Source organism: Symphalangus syndactylus, chromosome 9 (genome assembly GCF_028878055.3).
Source record: "Symphalangus syndactylus isolate Jambi chromosome 9, NHGRI_mSymSyn1-v2.1_pri, whole genome shotgun sequence".
NCBI classification, from domain to species: Eukaryota; Metazoa; Chordata; class Mammalia; order Primates; family Hylobatidae; genus Symphalangus; species Symphalangus syndactylus.
In genome coordinates, this window is record NC_072431.2 from 117,039,107 (window position 1) to 117,052,097 (window position 12,991).

Below are 12,991 nucleotides of genomic sequence, written 5' to 3' on the forward strand. Positions count from 1 at the left end.
AGATGTTGCAAAGCAAATGTGTGAAACCAATGTAATTTGGTTTTCCCTTTTTTACTTCCTATTGTGGATCCTCCTCTGTCACAGAAATTCTACACCTGCACAGTGCAAAAAATGAGGCCTTTGATCTACTATAGTTATAATGTACATCACAGAATTTTCTTTCTCTTGAATAAGTTACAGCCATTTCTTCTTTAAAAATGGAAATCTGAGATAATTAAAAAGCAGCTCAAGGAGCTATCCAAACCCTAATCTCTTTCCTGTGTAAGAAATGGGACCAACCAACCTCTCATTAAATCAACCATAAAGAAGGAAAAAAAAAGATGAAAGCTCACAATACTGAAAAATACGACTTTAGTCAACCTTATGCCAGTATCTGGGCAGCTGGAATGGCAATTTAGTTCATAGCATATTTCTGCTTTGCACTGTGAAAGAGATTACTTGGTAGACTTAGGAAAGCAGGGAAATAATATTGCCTTTTATTAATAAAAAATCAAGCTGGAAGAGATTTTAGAAATAATTTAGAGCAACATCTCACCCTTCTGATAAGCAAGGTGGGACAGAGGGCAGTTAGTGATCTGCCAACAGCAAACATATACTTAGAAACAGAGCTAAGACTGGCAAGCAAAGCTTGAAAGAGCGAGGGCTCTGGAGTCAGAGGAACTATCTTTGAATGCCACCTCTTCCTTAAGAAAAGTTACTAAACTCAAGCATAAATTCTCCAACTGTAAAACAGAATTATTAACACCTATAGTTGAAACTTAAAGTTACAGGATAAAATGGAATAATGCAGCGCTCCATGGAAGATATTAATAAAGCAAACAAACCTGCCTTCTTCAAATTACAATCTGAAAAAAATGCATCAGAATTGAATGCATTATTTCTGTACTCTGAGAGACTCTGCGATAATTATCAATAACATCTAAAGAATGAGAACACTTCCTTGGTTTTAGGTTGGTCAGTCCAAAGACATGGAAAAATAAGAGACCTAGGCAATTTTCAGCAATGACCATTCATGCATTGCCCAGGATAAGAGGCACTTTGTCAGGCTGACCTGAAGATTTGATTCTCTGGACAAATAAGCAAGTGTTAAAATGGACAGGGTTGCTTGAAGCATGGAGCATTTAAGTCTTACAACTATTTCTTTTCTGGTGTGTACCAAACAAAGCTTTGCTGATGTGACTTCCCATAGCAGTCTGAGTACTGAGAAAAATATCTCAGTAAATTAAATTATTTCTATATGATTTTCATGAGAACTTTATTAGTGTGAGATAGCATCTCTGAATCTGATCAAATTGGGAAACCTGATGAAACTTTATAAGCCTGCATGAATGAAAGGCAAGCCCTGACTATGAAGACATAAGAATCAAGGTCAGCTTATGTGTCTCCATAGCCAGCTAGCTTTTCCCAGATTACTCCATTCTGCATTTTCACATACCATATAGCTTTTCTATTTGTAACTTCTCTAATAACCACTTCACAAAACTTTTCAAATGACTTAACATATATTATATTTATAGCATATAGGGCAAAATCTTAGCATATAATGTCTCAATAAATGTTCTTTTCTTTCTCATTTTTAATCCAATGCATTTTCTTCCCCAAGGAAGTAAAGCAGAGACTAGCTGTGGGGAAGAGGAAGAGTTCCCTAGAGGAGATGATAATTTAAATTTCATAATAAAGAGCAAGAAATATGTTTGGAGCAGAAGAAGGAAGAGGATAAGGGAGTAATAAGAGATAATATGAACAAAGAGCAGACAGCGAGAAAGAGTACAGGGCACTAAGGGAAATTAAAATTATTCAAGGTATTTGGAAGTTGGGAATTTATCTAGAGAAAATAGCCATTACAGGGTTTTGAAGTGGGACAGTTAATAAAGTGAGTTTTTATTTTAGAATGAGTCCTCTGGCTGTAGCCTGGATGCTTAAATAGAGAGAAGTAGGATAGAAGCTTGAGACAAAGGGTCTAATTAGTAATTTGTTGTATAACCAAAATAGGAGATTATGAATTAAGGATATGCCAATAGGTATAGAGTAATATGGACTGATTAATTAACGTTTAGTTGATAAAATTTCTAGCATTTGGTTGGTTTTTGTTTGAAACTGTAGACAAGATGACCTCCAGGATTATGGTTCTTGTAATTGATGGGATAATTTTGCCCTTCTCTGATGTTGGGAGCAGAACAGAAAGAGTAGAAGTAGAAAAAGAGTATAGATAACAGGCCAGGGTGAAGTGTTTTGTGTTTGAGAGTCCTGTAGATCAACAGGTATTTAGATTGACGAGGAGAAATTTCTAAGCTAAAGGTAAAGGTTTTTTAGTTATTGGGAAATAGTAGCATGGCAAACAAGAAAGATATTTAGTACCTGAGTCAATGAGCCCATATAGAATGATCAAACCTCTTCATCTTTTTGAATTTTTCTAAAATTGCATATTTAAAAAATGACATCTCTAAGATCATAGAAAATGGTGTAAAAATGTGTGCTTTCCTCACTCCTCTTTTTCTGAAGTGTCATAGGCAAAATACGTAACATCATCAGTATAATAATCTAGTTCTTGCAGGTAAGAAAGTCTGCTTAAATCCATGCGAGACAAGAAATAATTTAAGATTACAAATGGCACGGGTATTCGGCAGACTAATTCCCACCCCCCAAATATGTCCACTTTCTAATCCCTGGAATCTGTGAATATATTACAAGACAAAAGGGACTTTGCAGTTGTAATTAAGGTTAAGGACCTTGAAATGGGGACATTTTCCTAAACAATCCAGGTTGGCCCAGTATAATGACACGACTTCTTAAAAGTTGAGAACATTTCTTGCCTGTATTGAGAGAAAGAGATGTGATGGCAACTAAAGCAGGGTCGGTGGGATGCGTCATTAAATCTCAATCCACTGTTGCTGGCTTTGAAAATGGGAGAAGGGAGCCATGAACCAAGGAATGTGAATCCTCTTTGGAAGGTGGAAAAGAATAAGGACATTGAGTTTTTCCTAGTGCCTCCAAAAAGGAAGACAGCCTAGATGACATGTTGATTTTAGCCCAATGAGACTCATTTCAAATTTCTGAACTAAAGAAAGGTAAGATAAAAATGTGTGTTGTTTAAGCCACTAAATTTTATAGTAATAATTTTATACTACCAATAGAAAATCAATATAGCATGGTATAGAGGTGATGTTATATAGTAAAGAGTGTGTTAGATTGTAGGTTACAAAATCTACTTTGGTATATTTCTCCCTTCATTTATCTGACAAACTCATATTTACCAACAAAATGTGATTCAGGCACCAACCACTCTATAAAGTAGTCCCTGACCTTTGCAAAAAGTACAATTAGTTACATCTCTATACTGCTTTTGTTGTTTGAATATATTTTACACTGTACATATTTGAGACTCTACCTGCCTGTTTTCACATTTGAGATTAATCCTGCAAGTGTAGGTACTTAAAAAATTGTTTGCGATATCATAATGGGTTAGAAAACTATCTGTTATATAGCATATGCCTGATAAATGCTTTAGAATTGAACTACTTATAAATTGCGTGAACTTGAGCAAGTCATTTAATCTCTTCAAACCTCCATTTTCTCATCTGTAAATAACAAAATTGATATTCATAACTGCTCAGGAGATCAAATGAGATAATATACTTGAAGGGATTAGTGAAAAGGAAAGCACTATACACAGTTCATTATTTAAAATATCTGTAAAACCCTTAGCACGGATAAATTTGGATCAGGTATTTATATCACTGCTAATAAATACCTCAGAAGGATTCTTCCTACCCTGTGTAACAGTACCAAAGAAATAAAAAATTATCTAATAGTGGGACTTTTAAAAACACAATATAAGAACATGTTGAGAACCAATAATACTTTTCAGCAGCATATTATTTTCATGCATAAAAATCCGGACCCAGTGGAAAAAAATAATAATTCTAAAGGGCTTTGCTGTACAAAGTTAATTTTCTGGAGACAACTTGAGGAGGAAAATATCCCCAATGGCATGGAAAGAAGCTGTAATAAGAGTAAATGATCTGGCGCAGATAATTGCAAAGATCAATGAAGATCAGGAAACACTTTGCTAACTATTAATTTAGACACTATTGTCAATGTTGGTTCACATAACGTTAAGTTCCATCTATTATTCAGGAAATTAGCTATTCTTTTTTAAAGTCCTCTTTTCACCATTTCATATCAATGGATGACAGAACAGAGAATTTTCAAGTGCATTATTGAGAAAAACTTTGAATGCTTTGACCATTGTACTTTTTTAGTAAAGATTATATTCTATGTATTATCCTCAAGTGCCATGGTCATCCAATCACCTAGGGTAGGTTCATTTTTGTTCTTGCTTTCTATCACATATACAAAGCCACTTATCTCAAAATAACTAATCTTTCATATTCTTTTACTTTTTACTTTTTGTGAGGCATATTTCCATTGGCAGTAATGTTTTCATGTTATTGTTATCTCCCGATTATAAAAATGAAATTATGTGCCAGTGGAGCAAAGTTTTCATTCTGCACATTAAAGTTAATGGTTTTTAAAACTCCATGCACTTCAATCAGATAGTTTTGTAGCTAACATTAAGTTGGCTTTTGGATGGTTGACTTAGAAAGTCGGCTACCTAACGTGATATGCCAATTCAAGTATAAAACTAAAGTGATAATTATTATTCATGAATAACTACAAATGAAGACATTATAATCATAGAAAAAAATTTACTTTTTCCATCTAAATATAGAAAATAAAAACTAGAAAATATTTTTGTTTCACAGTGGCTGTTTTATAAAATATATTATTGTTTGAAAATGCTACAGGGATGAATATAAAACATGAAAATGGGGTATTTTAAAATTTTCAGAGACACTAAAATAAGGTACAGTTAAAAATTTCCAAAGAGTATAATTTGGGATTTTTGTGGCTTCTGTCTATTCAGAAGCTTTTACTTTATACTATTTTCTTTCAATGACCTTAATGATGAATATTTGCAATCTCATTAAATGAGTTTATGAAAACTGCATAGTCAGTTTCCATACCTCTTAATGTATTAATAGAAGTAGGCCATTAGAAATTTATTCCTCATAGAACTTGGAACTAAGCTTTTCTTCATAACCCAAATGGCAAAATCACAGGTAGCTGTGCAAATAATGACTTGTGCTAAGACAGTAAAGGATAGATATACACTCAACATTAACCTACAGGAAATCTGACTAGATGAATACAACTTTAACAAAATTGACTTAGGCAAAATCGTCAGCTCATGATTCTGATAGCGAATTAAATGATTGAGAAGTGCAGAGAAATTACAGCAGAGACTAAAAGGAAAGTAAGGATATTATATGGCGAATACAGGTTTGGTGTTTGTTTAATTTCAGCTTCTTTAATGTATAACATGAATACAAAAATACCTGTAACTTACATGTGAGTTCCCTTCTCCTCTTCTTCGTCTTCCTCCTCCTTCTTCTCCTCCTTCTACTTCTCCTTCTTCTTCTCCTCCTCCTCCACCACCATCTTTTTCTCCTCCTCCTCCTCCTTTTCCTTCTCTCCTCCTTCTTCTCCTTCTCTTTCTTCTTCTTGCTTATTCTTCATGGCATGCTGGTACCTAATAAAAGAAGAACATCATAAAATTGCTTGACTCCTCAGTCAAATTTCATTTTTAGTATTTTTTTCCATATGGGGTTGAACAAGATAGGCTTTGATATTATTAAATTCGTTGGCAGTTATTCTTTAAAGTCTGTTAAAAATAAGGCAAAAGTGCTACAAGGAAATGACGTTAAAATTATTTTTTCCTTTTAAATCACTTTTGTGCTGCTAGGGATGCTCTAGGAATCACAATTTAATACTACTAGTAGTAATATTATTAAACAAACAAAACATGAACATTTTCTAATTCTTATTTTGTACACTTAGATGTTTATAGTTAGATATTTGACCTATTATTAAAATACCCTCGATTTATAAGCAAAAATTTAACATGATCAAACATAAAAAGAACTAAGTTTCTGTTGAAATTTGCTACTAGGCTAGATGAGGACCGGATCTAGAGATAAATTACCAGCAATGAAGAAAAGGGGAAGATAGGAAAGAGTCTCCACAAAAAGGAATGGATGAGCCAAACTGAAGAGCACTGTGTGAAAACTGAACTAGAGTCTCATAAAACATCCTAAAAGCAGACGAGTTGTTGAGAGTTGAGGGAGAGAAATGCAGGGGAGGACTAGGAGGTACACAGAAGATAAACCATTTTTTATTGATTAATAAAAAACTTATTAATCAATAGTTTTATGGTTAGATGAAATAAAAATGAGTTAGAGATTCTGGTGGGCGCCAACAGCAATTGCTATATGGAGCCAAATACATGATGCGGTGTAAACTAACTAGCCTAATTCCAAGATAGGAATGGGCCTTGATGTGTTCTGTTTTAGTAAAGGGTTCATTTTCCTGGTCTGTTTCATTTGAGCATCTGTTGTTGTTCTGCATTTGTCACCTGGATCCTCCCAGTATAGATTAACAATAACTGAAAGGGATCTTTTCTTTCATACTTTACAGTCACATTAGAAATATTTCATTGAGAGTGTTTGAAACTATATTTTGAAAGGAATGATAAGCAGCTTACCAGACAATATGCAGTAAGCTAAGGTCTTTGAAGCAAATATTCATCACTAGCTGTATAACATCCTAGAGAAAACTCTGGACGTTTTTCCACAGGAGGCTATGGGTAGATGTGGGGCACACTAAGGGTAAGGGTCTAACTTTAAGGACAAATTTCAGTTTGGTAGCCAAGTATGTGTAGACACATACATATAACCCATATATGTAGACACACATATATATAATCAGAAGCTGAAAATATTTAATACAGTTAAATTCAGGTGTTAATTTTAATCCCTTGCCAATATAGGTTAACAAAATCGTCTGTCATTGCTCCGTTTAAATGATTTTTCATCATCATAGTTTTGCACTATTCATGAACGTGCTTCAATGATCTGTATTGTTCCAATTTGTATTCCAATCACCACTTCCTTATTATCACAGTTTTTATACATAATTTTTGGTCTCTGTCATCATTTTGCCCATGTTTAGATTTTCACTTCATTGATCGCAGATCTGAAATATTAGCTACTGTTAGTTTTCTACTACTCAGACCTAGGCCGCACTAGTGTTCAAGAAAGTGTGTATTCTTCAAAATTATTCTCTGCAAATGCCAGCTAGTGTTTCCCAGAAATGATTGTATCCTTATTTTTGGAAATCACATTGTGTTTTCTTTGAAATAATAGGGAGGAATTTGTAAATCATACTGGTCTTTGGCAAATAAAAACCAACTATCTGATTGAGTGCAATTCAAAACATTAAAAAAAAATTTCTCTACAGTGCAGACATCATTAATTCCCTGTTATTTACTGTTTTGTAGTATAAAGCCTTTCCATATCTGTAGTAAAGAAGGTAGTTTTACATAACAATGATGACTATGGGCACTGGAATTAGCAAGCCCTGGATTTGAACCTTGGCTTTGCCACTTACTAGCTGTGTGGTCCTAGGTAGGTTGACAAGTTTTGTAATCTCATTAAACTCATCCTGTTAGTTGAAATAATAATTTATGAGCAATCACACGTAATGCTCTTACCACAGGGTTCACTATCAACTAAGTCCTGATGGCATTTGTTGTTTTCTATTGGCAGATAACCTCCATCATGTAAATACTACATAAACATAGAAAGTTATTAGCAGCTTATAAAATTAGTGAAGTAGTAACATTATATAACCATTGGTCTATAACCAAACTCAGATTTAAAGTAAAGTAATATCCCTGTTGGTATACATTTACATAAAATCTGAATTGTACCCCAATGAAGAAGGCATAATAAGAGAATATCAACTGTGATAAACCAGAGGTATCTAGAGGAATACTAATCACTATCTATGTAATATGTTTCTTAGAGAAAACTTGGGCCTCTCTTCACAGATACAGCAGGTACTTTTTGGGCATATCAGTGTGTATCTATTTCTACAGCTTACAGATGTCAGTCGTATTATGATCTACATAAACTGTGAACTACTGGTTTTAGGCATTCTTTGGGAATTTTTAGAAAGAGGAGAGTACTTAGCACACTGATCCAGACATCTCTCCTGAGAAAAGTGATAGGATCCACCATAAAATAGGGGCTGACATGCTTCTATAAGAAGAACCTTTCAAGTTGGCTTTTCCTGGTCAGTGCTATGCAGTTACACAGATTTAAGGTTAGCATGGATTTTCTTTCATTATTAGAATAGTTCACTCATATCATACAGCAAAGGCTTTTATTCTGCAGAGCCCTACATCCTGAGAGATCTCAAAATATACAGACAGAGATAAATGTTAGTATTTTCATAAATAAAATTGTTCTTTCGCAATCATGAATACATCCATTCCTTTTGATTTTTTTCTGAATTTCAAAATCAAAGATTAAGTCATTATTTAAAAACTCTCAAAACTCTGTGAATTATAGCTGTTAAGGTGATGGGGTAAAAAATTACAAAGCTTTAAAAGTGACAGTTTATTTTGATTTTATCATGATGTTAAGAAAGTAATTTTAAATGATAGTATACTTTGTCATTTTCCACGTAGGGGAATGAGGAAATATATACATACACAAGCACACACACACACATGAAGTATATATATCCATAGTATACATATGGCAATATGTATGTGTTTTTGTGTGTTTGGGTGTATGTTTGAAGTACTAAAAACACGAAAGGGTGGGTAAGGAGATGAAATTATTTACCTACTTTTTCTTTCACTGTAACCTTAAGCCAATGTCTGGGATTAAGATAAACTTTCCGGTGCAATTAAGTAAGTTCACAACAGTATTGTTTTGTTTTTGCAATACCTAGAACCACTTAGGATATAAAAAAATTAAAAATCTTTGGTTACAAACCTTGGTCTCAGAAATATTGCAATGTTATTATCTGGTTTTATTAATTTGTTTTCTGGTTTACCAACTTTTAATAAATGGCTATTAGGTTCTCAAATTTGTGCTAGGACTAGAGATAGAGAAATGTAAGATAAAAGACCTCCATCAGGTAGGTTTCAGTCTTCTGAGGTAAACAGAAGTAAGGAAGGGTCACCACAGATTATGATAAGTGCCCAAATAAAAGTATGTGGATACTGATGAGAGACAGATAAATGGTTACTTCCCCATACTGGGCATTATGGAAAGCTTGAAGCTGAGTTGAAGAATGAGTAGAAGTAAGTGGCAAAGAGAAATAGAGAAGGGCTCTTCAAGCAGAGAAAAAAGCAAGTGGGAAGTTGCAAAAAGTACTTGGCACTTAGGAAATAACCAAGAATTCAATATAGTAGGAAGAGGGAACATATGGGAAAGTCCTGAGAAATAAGACTTTGGAAATAGGAGAAATGTATTCAAATGTTTCACAAACTTCTCTTCCTAGGATAGAACAAGAGCACAGTTCTCCAGCACTGAGAAGCATTTTATGTGAGGCAGCATAGCTCAATAATTTATGAGTATGGGCTCCAGAATCAAATAACCTTGATTGCAATCTTGGTTCTGTCACCTACTAGCTAAATTGTCTCGAGTAAATGCTTTTAACTCACTGTGTCTCACAAAATCATCTATAAAGTGGAGATTAACATAGCACCTACCTCCTGGTTTGTTGAAGATTAAAAAGACCTAATACGTACAAAGCATTTAAAAGAATGTCTGACATAATAAACTGTTTTCCTACTTTTATAAAGAGAACAAAGGAGACAGTTCACAGGAGGCAGGCCTGTTTCATCCAACTATGTTATGAGAAACAATTTTGTAGAGTCAAAATAGAAAGTGGGGCTTCCTGACATATTGATAAGGGAATGAAAAAGAACTCTGCTCAGAGGGAGAACAATTAAAGCACCATTCATTGTTTACATGTTAGTGAAAATGAGCATGTAATGTCCATTCTTTGGAAAAGGAAATTATATGGAGAAAAGGTAGGGGAAATTAATAAACCTAAGCCATAAAACGGAAGAGGACATAGAAAGGACAAAATAGAGATCATGGTTAAGCCCTTCTTGTTTTCCCCAAAAATCGGTTCATAGTTTTTAACCTGTGCATGCAGTCTTTATCTTGTACTTTTATCAGACATAGAGTAGTAAAACCTCTTAAAAGTCTTCCTCAAACCCCAGAAGAATAGTTTTCCGAGGGGATTAACAGTGCCAACTGTGTATTGGTTTTGTTCTGAGATTGGGCAAGGCAATAAAAGCACTTCATAGTAAAGGTGTAAATCTCTATTCCAAACCATAAGGATTGAGAATCTCTGCTGCCACTATTAATTAGAGACTCTAAGATAGAAATATTCATATATTTTAACACACATATTTAACACAGATTATCTAATACTGCAAGTCAGCTATGTCAGTAACTTCCCAGAGTTAGTGCAGATCCCGCAGATCAAGGGCATACTCCCCAGCAAGACTACTCTCATTTTAGAGGCCAGAGGAAGAAGTCTAGGAGGGTCTTGAAGGCCCTCTCTCCATGGAATCAGGACCATGTCACCCTCCCAGCACATTGCTATGTCCCCAACCAAGAAGCTCATCTGAGCCCCAGTGTCCAGAGTTTTTACTGGAGTCTTGCTATGCAGTGCGAATGATTGGATCATTGGCCACAGGATTTAACTCAATCTCCAACCCATCTCTCTTGCCCAGAGGTTGAACTGATATCATCTGGTTCAAAGCACCAACCTTCTAATTACATGGTTGGTTTTCTGGCATAGCCTGCCTTCATCCTGAGCTACCTGGTTAACATAAGCTATCTAAAAGTCCACCATAAGTGACCTTATAAGCATAAACCCAGGGACTATCATGAACAACACAAATACTCCTACCCCTTAAGAAATGTCTGGGGTTTAGAAGTTCTATCCCAGGAATCTGGGACAAAGACCAGAAAATTTTCTATTATTAAACAATACACATACACACGTGCACATATGTAAATACATGTATACACACGTGCACATATACATATTTAAGTGTCAAGTAGCTAGATAATAGATATGTTATATACACTGTTGGAGATACTGAAAGAATAATAACCTCTAAACTTATGAAACTTAGAGTTTGATTAATGAGCTGGAGGTGGATAGAATGGTACCAGAATATTTAGTAACGTCAGAATCCAGGAGGAAAAGACAGCAAAATGGAAAAGATCAAGAGAAATCCATCATGTGCCCACAAATAAAAACATTTTCCCTAACACCAATCTCATCATTTTCACTCTTTCTCTGGCACACTTAGGCACAAAAGAGAATGAGATCAGAATTCCATTTACCCAGTAGGTTTGCTGTCTTTAACTTAGCTTCTTTTTATACGATCGGTAAAATTATAACCCTTTGAAACATAAAATTTTGGTTCACTTGGAAGCTTTTATTAAGATATAATTAATAGTTAGGAGAAATTTTACTAGGCATTTGGAATGAATTGAACTATTGCCTAATTATTATACTAAGAAATTCTTTTATAGAAAGAGACTTGGAGGTCCAAATCATTTAGGAAACTAAAAAATACCATTTTAAATGAATTGTTGTGGTATTTATGTATTGAAGCTCTCCAAAAAATGTATAAACTGAAAACTATAAGCCTAAAATGAATATTTAAAACCCATTAGCACATTGTTCCTTGCTAATTGTACAATTTTGTATACAGTGAAAATTTAGAATACCTTAAGGTTTTCATGACATAAGCCATTTTGAATTTGAAATTTTGTTTTATTGCATTGCACTCTTAATTTACTGGTTAGTACTATGTTAATACAGTCATTTAACTTTCAACTTTCTTTTTTCTAAATTTCTTTTATTTTTAACTCCCCAAGAATCTTTAAAACAAATGATAGCGCATAGGCAAGGCACTCCAGCTCTACTTGTCTAACCCTAGATGAAAAAAGACATTAAGTGAAGAAAATAATCATTAAAGCATCTTTTACAGTTGGCTGAGGGATTATTATGATTGGGATGGGAGGGACATTAACTTGCACATTACTCAAAGCAAAGTATAATGATATACTTTACAAGTTAAAGAGGCTTTGCATTGTAAAAGATAATTTTTAACAATATAGAGAAAAGAGCTGAGAAATTTTAGAATATCTTTCTATCTGAGTACGCTCAATTTAAACACATTTGATCTCCAGTAGGTCTTAGGAGCTGGGTACAAATGTTCACTGTGAATGCAGAACCAACATGAATATGCCTCCACCATAACAGCACACTTCTGTTTCTATGATCTACTTGGGTCCTTACACCAGAAATCTTTTTCTAATAGAGATGCCTATTTAATATCATGACAAAAAGCTCAGTACAGCCCCATGCTGTTGTGACACTCACATTATAACCTTTTTTTTTTTTTGGTAGGGATAGGGTGGCAAACAAAAATTAAGTTAGTATTAACATGACTTAACATTGCTAAGCTCCTCTTTGGATCCCATGTTTCTGGTTCTCCAATGCCACTAATGGAAAAGGAGTATGGCCACAATAACTAGTCTTTGGCATATAACCCTTACCAAGAAAAGTGGAAAGATTCAAAATCTCACTAACCTATTTTTTTCTGATCTAAGAATATCCACAGTTTCCCAGATGTGATTATGCATCCCCCTCACATTTTCCCTTTTCACTAATGTCACCTAAATATTCTGCTGTATCCTATTCAGGAAACCAAAGTTCAGAGACATAAACAAAAGAGAAAAAACCCACAAAACTTCAAGTCATAGGTCTGGTAATAAGGTAAGCTGGGAATTTACCTCACATTTTCTGACACCAAAACTATTGTTCATTCTCCTGCACTAAGCTTCTACCCTAATTTATACACAATGGACTTTACCTAAGGTTAATATAATTTTGCAATCACTAGACAATTGGGATCATCTTCCTCTATCTCTGAAGGTTGTTTCTATTCGGATTATATTGTGGTTGAGAGGTTTTATTACAGCTACCATGTATTTACCCTAGCCTGAAACAATGCAAGCAATTTTAATGGAGTGCC